Source organism: Muntiacus reevesi, chromosome 1 (genome assembly GCF_963930625.1).
Source record: "Muntiacus reevesi chromosome 1, mMunRee1.1, whole genome shotgun sequence".
NCBI classification, from domain to species: domain Eukaryota; kingdom Metazoa; phylum Chordata; class Mammalia; order Artiodactyla; family Cervidae; genus Muntiacus; species Muntiacus reevesi.
The window spans coordinates 245803598-245814666 of record NC_089249.1 but is presented as its reverse complement, the minus strand read 5'-3'; positions in this window follow the sequence as shown (position 1 = coordinate 245814666).

Here is an 11069-nt window from a genome sequence, read left to right as displayed (position 1 = left end):
GTCCCAAGGAGTTGGACAAGACTAAGTGACTAACACTTTCACTTTCCATAAACCTCTATGCAGAGTGGCTCCCCAGGAGGTTTCCTGCTACAATCCAGACAGAAGAGGAGTGTCTCGACTAGAGTGATGGCAGCAGTAACAGCAGAGAAGGGACAGAGTCAGAGCCATTAGGACTTGGAATTGTGAGGACTTAGTGGCTGGAGTAAGAAGGAAGGATGAGTGAGTCTCTGTACTTGGGAGATTAGCTGATGTGATGGGTTCACTGGTAAAAGAACCCCGGGAGAAAAAGTAAAAATAATTTGGATTATCTTGAGTTTGAAGTGCTCCTGGGTGATGTTTAGCAGGCAGTTGGAAATGTGGGGCTGAGTGGACTTATGGATGCCTAAGTGGGGTTTGGTGTCTGATGACTGGCACTTCCCTCTGATCAAATAATCATTACTATGATGATACAGTGTAAGTGTTGAATAGGGACTTGCCACTATACCGAAGCTTTCATAGTTATTATCTCATAGGGGAGAGTTCTGGGCTATCTATGTAATTCTGGGAGTCACTGATAATAAAAAAAAAACAATTACTGAGTGCTTTTTATAGGAAAGGGCTGGGCCTGATGCTTTTGAAGGCATTATCTTGTTGTGAGGCCTCATCCAAATGTTTGAGGAAGATTCTATTATTACATTCATAACAAAGGAGAAGAAACTGAGGTTTGCAGAAATTAAGATATTTGCCAGAGTTAGAAAGATGACGTTTCAAAGTGGACTCTCTTGATTGTACTGAGACCTGAAATGAGTTTTCCATACTGCCACGCCCGTCCTGGACACACCATATAGGGTTATAACTCCTTCTCCTTCATGTAGGAGGAGTTAGTGATGGAAGACTCAAAGAATAAAGAAGGTGGTCTTCTCCCCTCCTCTCTCTTCCTTTGATTATAAAAATGTCACCCACTAAATACTCGGTGCAGCCCAAGACTCATCTGTCAGCTTATGAGTCTCACAAGCATCCTATTCTTGTGAATCACTTCTTATTTATTCCTTTTCAGCCTCTGGCTGAATTCTTTCGGTGCAGTTTGGAGAACAGGAGCTCCTCAGAGCGCCCGAAACACCACCTAGTGGTTTCAACTGGCAACCACAACTGACAGTAGATAAGAAGGTCGGTGATGGGTCCTAGTGGGGCCAAGGGACAACGGAGTCCAAAAGTTCTGGGAAGGACACTCTGCCCATGGCTACCGGTATTAAGCAGGCCGATCACCCCTGAATGATTTGGGACTCTGATTGGGTACCTAGGTACAGACTATAGAAATGATGATTCGACGTATAAAGACAGGGAACCAGGGGAACGGTTGGAATCAACATGGGTTTTCACAGAAAGGTAGCAGGTGTATTTGGAGATGTAAAAGGGATCTTTGGGTTGGTACATGTGACAAGGGGTGTGACATGTTAAGAGGAAGAAATTTTACCTTTTGGGTTGCTTCTGACAGGATTTGGTGATCTATACTCATCTTCCTAATTCTGAGAGTTTTCTTCTACATTCTGTGTGTATCCCTGTTAAAATTCAAGTCCGTAAACTTACACTTTTTAATTAATGTAGACATATTTTTAGCATCACCAACCTTAAGTATAATACTTTATTGTACCTGGGTTTTCTAAAAGTTAGTAAGTTCACTTTATTATTTGTTGTAAAATTTGTCAGCAAGAAAATTAACCCCTTATTGTCAGACTTTTGCCAGTCTGATGTCCTTGAAGCATGACTATTGTCTGCTCCTAAATGAGAAAAATTAAGATAGATTTTTTAAAAACTGTAAATTAAACAGTCAGGAATGTGGGAAATCCAAGACAACCACTTGGCTTTTCCCGGCTCCCTGGCAAACCCCATTCTTCATTTAATGGGTTAAAGCCTTTTTTGGCTACAAGACTGGTATCCTCACAGTGAAAACTGAATGATTAAAAATGTGTTTTTCACTTCAGGTATACTTTGACTGTTTTTAGCAATCAAGGTACCTACCTTATTGGAAAAATTATACAGGCCTATGTGATCACTCTGGCAGTCTTATTTTATGAACAGATTAATCTTAATTTGGCTATATTTGATAAAAATGAGGATAATTTTAGAGAAAAAGATTGTTTTAATAGGTATAAAATTTTAGTTTTGCTACTTGAGGTATGTATCTACTGTCTGAAACTTACTTTTCCAATAGTTCTTTGTTGCTATGTTATATTGTTATAAAGCTTAAATGAGTTATTAAGAAGGTATTCTAGGCTTGTTTCTGGAGCTGGTCTTTGGATTGAGACTAGATGCCCATGGTCTATTACCGGGGGATTATACATACTATCATTTAGAGGACTGTGTCCAACCTAGATGAAAGGCCTCTTATCAGTTTTCTTAAGTATATGATGTACAAGGAAACTGATGGGAATCATTTCCCAAGACTTAAGGTCCTGCCTGCCTGCTAAGTCGCTTCAGTCGCGTCCCACTCTGTGCGATCCTGGGGACTGTAGCCCACCAGACTCCTCTGTCCAGGGGATTCTCCAGGCAAGAACACTGGCGTGGGTTGCCATGCCTTCCTCCAGGGGATCTTCCCAATCCAGGGATTGAACCAGGTCTCCCACATTGCAGGCAGATTCTTTACCAGCTGAGTCACCAGGAAGTCCAAGAATAATGGCTGGGTAGACTATTCTTTTCCAGGGGAACTTCCTGACCCAGGAATCAAACCAGGATCCTCTGCATTGCAGGCAAATTCTTTACCAGCTGAGCTACCAGGGAAGCCCAAGACTAAAGTGACTTCCTCCTACTTACTTGAAGTGCCCAGCGGAGGACTTCCTGAGCCCTGATGTCAGTCTTCCCCTCCCTCCAACCCTTATAAGCGCTGATCCTTTATTTTCAATTTTCAGCAAGACCAGTGTCTGCTCACTGTCAACACCACTGGGACACCTTCTCTACTATTCCTTTGCAGCAGTTTCTCAGGGAGTAACATCTGCTTGGGAGACCACTTTGGAAGGAACAACATCTAAAGTTGTAAGTACAAATCTTGGTTAAATTGCACAGTGGATTTTGACATGGGAAGGAAACTTTTGGATAGCTAACTACTGCTCGAGTGCACCCCGCTGCTGCAACAGAAGCTATCTTACAGGCAGGAGCCCTTGCTCTAGCAGAGGCTATTATCCCCGGGAAAACACACCCAAGGCTGAGGAATGACCTCCACTAACAGGAGCTCCTAGGTACCCCAAGTTACCCAAGGGACCCAATCCCAGCCTAGCTGGTTGAGAGCATACCAGAGCAATATGTTACCAACCAACTGCTCCTATGGTTCTTCCTCTGAGAGAACTTTCTTATAAAAATCAAGAAACAAATGTGTTTTCTTTGCTGTCTGATCTAAGTCTGGCAGAGGATAAATTGAGAGGTTTTTCTGAGGACTCTGAAATTTTCACAAAGAAACTTACCTGGGGGGAATCTCACCTGGGGGGATTTACAGATTTTATCCCACCGCTACCCTCCTAAGAAAGAACAGCACACAGTACTGGCAGCCAGAGCCCACGCTGACCGAGTGGTAGCCCAGGCCCAAGAGGGCCACGCAGTACATCAGGTGGAAAACAATGCTTTCCCTGAGGCAGACCCACATTGGAGTCACCAGATGAATTGTAATGATAGAAATAAGTAGGACCATAGGATTAATATTTATTAGCAGGTATGAAAAAGCTTATAGTGAAACCCATCAATTATGAAAAAAGTGAAAGAAGTCCAACAGGGGCCAGGGGGAAATCCTGCAGTTTTTCAAAGGAGATTAGTGGAAGCTTTTAAATAGTACCCAAATATGGATCCCTCCTCTCCAGAGGGACAGGTCCTTTTGGCTATACATTTCATAACCCAGTCTGCCCCAGACTTCAAATGCAAAATTCAAAAAGCAACTGCTGGAAGGAGGAGGTCCTCAGACCTTTTGAGCAATTTGCTCTAGTTGTCTTATTTGGTTTTCAATAATAGGGATATGGCCAAAAAGGCTGAATGCGTCCAGAGAAATACACAAAAGGCCCAAATGATGGCAGTGGCCCTGTCCACTCACAGACCATGAAAGGGAGGCCAGACTTTCTGGGTCATTTGACTGTACAAGACCGATGGGTATCCAAAATCAATGTGCCAGGTGTGAACAGAAGGGACACTCGAAGGGAGATTGTGATCAATGAGCTTTTAGAAAACATCCAGGACATTGAAAGAGAGAATGCCCCAGATGCCAATGAGTGATAGGGGGCCCTTGGCTATTGACAATTTCATGATCAGAAGACTGAGGTCTAAAGCCAAAGGTGACTCTGCCTAGAGAGACTAGCTACATAACTAATGCCAAACTTCAGGTGGTCATTGATGTGGAAGGCCACTTAGTAGAATTTCTTAGATATACTGGTGCAACCTTCTCTGTCTTAACCCAGAGGGTTAGAAATCTTAGCAACCATAAGAAATATGTAATGGAAGTGTCAGGAGAGAGACAGAGGTACACGTTCCTAAAAGCCCTTTTGTACAACATCCATGGCCAGTTGTTTTTGTATTCCTTTCTGTTTGTGCCTGATTGTCCTATCTCTTTAATGGAAGATGGTATGGTGGTTTAATTGCTAAGCTGTGTTTTACTCTTGCAACCCTATGACCCTTGCCAGGCTCCTCTGTCCATGGGGTTTCCCAGGCAAGAATACTGGAGAGGGATGCCATTGCCTTCTCCAGGGGATCTTCCCAACCCAGGGATCAAACCCAGGTCTGCATTACAGGTGGATTCCTTGATGACTGAGCCACCAGTCAAGTCCTATCTCTGTAATAGAAGGGACTTAACTAAATCAGTGGCCACTCTGTTTCCTGAGGGACAAGGAAGCCACTCTATCACCAACTGATATTAATAGAAAATAGAGAACCGATTAACAGAGATAGAAGACTTAATAAGTCCCAAAGTATAAAATATTAAGATACTGGGCCTAATAAAAAACAAACAGATTAAGGACTTAAATGACCCTTTTCCAGATTTAGAAACTGTTTTGGAAAAATGTTTTGGATCACCAAATCATGGTTATAATCTCTTTTAATGCTTAATTTCTTTTCATTTTTATCTTTTGTAAATCCATCCTCCAAAGTTTAACATCTAAGAGAACTAAAAGGATGATACTAATTGGTTTATAATTCTTACAACAGAAAAGAGACAGTCAGCCAGGTGTTTTAGTCCTTCCCCAGGCAGGCCTACATCCTGTCTCAGAAGGAATAAGTTAATGATTCATTGTTACCTCTTACCCACTTTTAAGCATAAAACGGTAAACATCTGGAGTAGGAAATCATAGGGACAAAGTAAAGGGACATGATAGTGATTTAATAGTTAATCCCATTAGGTAATTATACGTAAAGAAAAAAGTAAGAGAGACCTCTGTAAGTTAATGATCACCCAAGAAAAAAATGGAAAAATCCTGAAACAATGTGGGCTTGCTTGTCTCATAAAGCAGAGCAAGTCACTTAGCAGCATCAAAGCCAGACCTGCTTGCCAAACAACAAATCCAAGCTAACTCACTTAGCCATAAAACCGTTTAACAGAAGCATGAGACATACCTTCAAACTGTAAAGCAATAGTGGAAAATAGGGCCTAAAACCTGCCCAGTGACGTGAACAAGGTGATGACCCCTAGGACGTGCTCTCTGCACACACACACACACACACACACACACACGAATAATTTATGGAAAGGTGACATTTCAAAGTGAATGACCCTCCCTGTTCTGAGACCTGAAATAATTTCTCCATAGTTTCATGACAGTCCCAGATGCACCATATAGGGCCAAAAACTCCCCTACCCAACTTGTAGGAGGAGTTAGTGATGGAAGACTCAAAGAAAGACAAAGAAGGTGGTCTTCTCCCCTCCTCTATCCTCCTTTGATGATGAAAATGTAACCCACTCAGCACTTGGGGTAGTAGAACACTCACCTGCTGGATCTGATGCCTCACAAGCATTCTATTCTCATAAATCACTTCTTTATCATTTTGCCTCTGGCTAATCCTTTGTTGGAGCCCCCAAAACATCACCTAACTGTTTTGATTCTGATACTATATGGTGGCAGGACACACTAACCAGTTTGCTTTCTCTTTCCTTCAGGACAATAGCATCATGCATCCTTGGGTAGCCATCCTGGGCTTCCTACTCCTTCTGATAGGTAAGTGAACAGGTGGGCTGTGCTTTGGAAGCCTGAGGATGGGGGAGTGTAGGGGCTGTGTTGGTGATGAGGCAGTGGAGGTGTTCTAGGACTTTGTCAGAAGGTAATGGGGTCACCAATGAGCAAAGAACAAGGCTGAAGCCTTAAGCCAAAGAAATTGCTTAAATACTAAAACTTACAAAATCTGTGAGTGGGTTACAAGGCATGACGTTGTACAGTATGGTTTATGCCACTGCTTGTATTTAAACAAACAAAAAAAATATGGAGGGGTGGGTAGGTAGATGGCTGTATATGCACGAACTGCTCATGTGTAGGTAGCAAACAGTAACAGCTGTTATCACAGTGTAGAAGGGGATGAGAAGAAGAAATGGGGATGAGGGGGGAAGGAAAGAGTCCTTTACTGTACCATTCTGTGCTTTTTGATTTTTTCAACTGTGGGCAACTATTTCTGTTAAAAAGAAAATATTTTAATTTCCCTACTTTTCCAGTTGTTAAGACTCTGTGCTTCCAATGCAGGGTGCAGGGGTTCCATCCTTGAATGAGTAATTAAGGTCCCACAGACCATGCTGTGTGAACAAAAAAAATTTTTTAATAAATAAAATATTTTAATTAAAAATATCCTATGAGATGGGGGGAAATTTAGGAATACACGTATCCTAAATTTTAAAACAATCTCTAGAGTTGGGAATATGAGGAAACATATTTTTTTAAATTATACTTCTAGAACAAATTTTTATATTTAGCCTGTATTACCTTTGTAATCCAAAAATGATACTAAGCAACATTAAATATTACCGGAATTCCAGTGAAAAAACTAGACTCTTATTTTATGTATCAATGAGTGTTTTATTCCCAGAGCATTTCCCAGACTTACAGCCCAGCCCTATGATTAGTCATGAGACTCAGATTCTTTTATGGACCACTCGGACTGCATTTGACAATGTAGGGATTTTTAAGCCACTGACTCAGGAGAGAGGTGTTTTTGTTTGTTTGTTTTTTAAGAGGAAACATTTAGTATTTGACTGAATGTTCTCCAGTTTTTTGGTTTCACCTGAGTAAGTGGGCTGTGCTTCCTTATACATTGCTCAAGAAGGGATCCCTGCTTGAATTTATCTGGTTGATCCTTAAGCCCATGATAACCCTCAGTTTCTCCTGAAAGTGTTATAAACTCAGTTTCTTAGGAATTGATTTCTAAACAGCTTAGCTTTGGCCTTCTAACCAATGATGCTTTAAGTAAAACTTTATCTCTGCTTTTTTTAAAAATTTGATTAAGAGCAATGATATGAGGTGATTTAATTTGAAAGAGCAATAGCTCAATATTTATTTTTGTTTGTTTTTGTTTTGAAAGAGCTATTTAAAAACTTACAATAAGACTTAAAATCAAAACTAAAAATGCAAAAGAGTTTTTAAAAGAGATTTCAACTGAGATACTGACATTCAGGGGAGAGGAAAAGCTACATGTATGTTTAACCTATTTAATAAGCAGATACATGTCAAAAACAGAAAGAAATACACACATATTCATGTATTACTGTAATGGCATTTATTTCAAACCTTTGGGAGAGAGATTTGGTCTTACTACCAAGAGATTGAACATATTTCTCCCTTTATCCTGAAACTTTCTCTCAGAAATCTATCCCATTAGGAAGTAATTCTGAATACAGAAAAACATTTATATGATATTTCATCTAGAAATATATCTAGTAAATGATAATGCTGCTAGAGAATATGTGAATGTAGAAAAATGCTTATCCTAAGTTTTAAAAACTCAAGATGTTAGTCAGATGATTTCAAACCAAATAAGCTATATAAAGAAAAAACTGGAAGTAAAGTTAAAATATTGAGACCCCATGCTCTGGTTTCTCTTTATTTACAGATGGTGCAACGTCTTACCTACATGTGATTGGAGTGGAGGGTCAGTCTGTCAGGCTACCCTGCTCCTATGAAGGAAAAGTCACATCCACGTGCTGGGGCCGAGGGGAATGTTCTTGGTTAGACTGCAGAAATACCATTATTAGTACTGAGGAAAACAAAGTCACTGAACGGAAGAATAAACGTTATAAGCTCAAGGGAAATATCGGCGGAAGAGATGTTTCTTTGACCATAGAGAATGCAGTCCCTTCTGACAGTGGCTTGTATTGTTGCCATATTAAGAAATGGTTTTTCAATGATGAAAAAAACATCATAAAGTTGACTATAAAGCCAGGTGAGCTTGTCTTCCTACTTACTTTGATCACTTGCTGTGGGTTACCCTAGATAAAGAGTTTTCTATTTGATATTAACCTCTTCTTCCTTGAACAGGGAAAGAAGAGGCTCCTATAATCTTGTTTTCTAATAACTCTTCATAGGATAATTTGTGTAGAATGAAGTGTTAACACTAACCTTGATTCAAGACCATAGGCTAGAGAAACTTCCCAGTCAGCAAAATATCTTCTAAGGCAGTGCTTTAGGAGTGCTAATTGATTAATGAAAAAGCATTCACTGTTCCACTGAGATATAGTGAACATTTTTATGGAGCGGAATTTATTCTACTTAAAGAACTGCCCTTTCCTCTGAGATTATTTCTTAGAAGAATTTTTAAATGTCCTTTCCTAACATTTTAGGACTTATAGAGAATTTCACATGTATAAACTAGGTAATATAATGTCTGGTCAAGTATTTGTATAATTTGGCTTTAACAGGGGTCAGTTCAATCTTGTTGCATATATATTGTATGAGCCTTTATACTATAGAGTTTTATCCCCTCCTTCTGCCATGTCTTGGATTTTATGAAGCACATTTCACACCATATCACTAAATTAGGCAGATGAGTCACTCAGTTGTGTCCGACTCTTTGCAACCCCATGAACCGCAGCACGCTAGGCCTCCCTGTCCATCACCAACTCCCAGAGTACACCCAAACCCATGTCCATTGAGTCACTAATACCATCCAACCATCTCATCCTCTGTTGTCCCCTTCTCCTCCTGCCCTCAATCTTTCCCAGCATCAGGGGCTTTTCCAATGAGTCAGCTCTTCGCATCAGGTGGCCAAAGTATTGGAGTTTCAACTTCAACATCAGTCCTTCCAATGAACACCCAGGACTGATCTCCTTTAGGATGGACTGGTGGGATCCCCTTGCAATTAAAGGGACTCTCAAGAGTCTTCTCCAACATCATAGTTCAGAAACATCAGTTCTTCAGCGCTCAGCTTTCTTTATAGTCCAACTCTCACATCCATACATGACTACTGGAAAAATTAAAATGGGCTTATGTCAGTATGAAAACATTTACATCTCAATAAATGTTCACTGGTAGCTTTTAAGAAGTTTGTGAAATAAAAAAATCAGGGAAGTTTATATTGTTCCATCTTGATGTAGACATCCTACTTTTTCTTATCTTTTGATGAAAGGACAAGATTCTTTAGGATTTCCTGGTTTCTGGTGCTTTTTCCTAATGAATGTTCTCCCACGACACAGAACCCAATACCCAGTCCTACATAAGTTATGTCTCTTTTTTGCTTTAAATGAATTTGATATTGCAGTCTTCCAACTTTGTATTTTGCTTGTATCCTTGATGAAGGCAAGTGAAATAAGGTCAATTCTGATGCAGAAAATGCTGGCTCTAAGGAAACTGCATCTAAGAGTCAGTTAACAGAAGCCAAGAGAGACTGACCATAGAGACATGTGGAAAAGAGACAGCTTTTGAAGAGATCATTTTGGAGTTGTGATATTATATGATTGGTCTAGCTAAATATATTTTTTAATGACATAGAAGGAAATTAGGGAAATTTTGTAGTGCTCAGAAATCTTTAAGAGATGAATATTTACAAACTCACTGCCCTGTCCAGAGGGAAACCAGTCCATAACTGAGCCAAAGTGACTCTCTGCCTCCAATCCAATTCTTTGCTTAAGTTTTCTTGCACTTTTGACAGGATGAACTTACTTTTCGACCTTCTGTTAAGGCTCTACCTCAGCATCTCCTTCTAGCGTTAGCTTCCTAGCTTCTTCCTCAGGAAATATTTACCACCAAGGAAGACAGTTAGTTAAAAAAGCCAAGTAGACTTCCTCCTTGTTATAGTCCTTTGATCAGATTTTTTTTGCTTGCTTCCTCTTTTTGTCTAGATTTGATTTCAAAATGAATGGAGGGTATTAGGATTGAACATTTCATCAAAACCTTTGACTATACTCTTAGACCAGGCTTGGCAACCTGTACCTCCAGGACCATATCAGATTATAAACAGGCTCAAAGTAGTTTTATAAAGTTTTATTGAAACACAGCCTCAGCTATTATATATATGTATATATGCCTCAGTTTCTATACTGTCTATGACTGTTTTCACACTGACAAGTTTGAGTAATTATCACTGAGATCACAGGGCCCCCAAAGGCTAAAATATTTACTAATGCCTTGTACATAAATACTTGTTGAAAAAAAAGTTTTTCTTCTTAAAGGCAAAATTGACTAGTTTCCGAATTTAGCTAACTTGAATCCCTCAAATGAGTTTTCACAGCAGTTGTCTCATATTCAAGAGACTTGATATTCTAATTTGTATTTCGTAGAGTTGAAAATTGAGAATACTGCTTATAGACAAAATAGATGTCCCTTAAGAAAAAAAGTCCACATTCTTGAGTCTACCCTAAACGTTTCCTCTTGTGCCAGGCACTGTGTTTTGGCTCACTTCTAATTTCAGTTCTTTCTCTGGGTGTCTCTGAGGACTTCAATAAGTGGTTTGGAATCCTACAGCATTTCTGGTTCTGGAAAGCACCAAAGTTATTACCTGTGGTTATTATCTCTCATGTAGAAAGGAACCTTAAAACATCTAGTCCTCCTTCTAACCAAGTGCATAATGCATCTGTGTTATCTAGCTCTTGGTATGAATTATATGCTCTTGGTATGAATTAATCTGCATTTAGGATGCAGTTCTTTTGG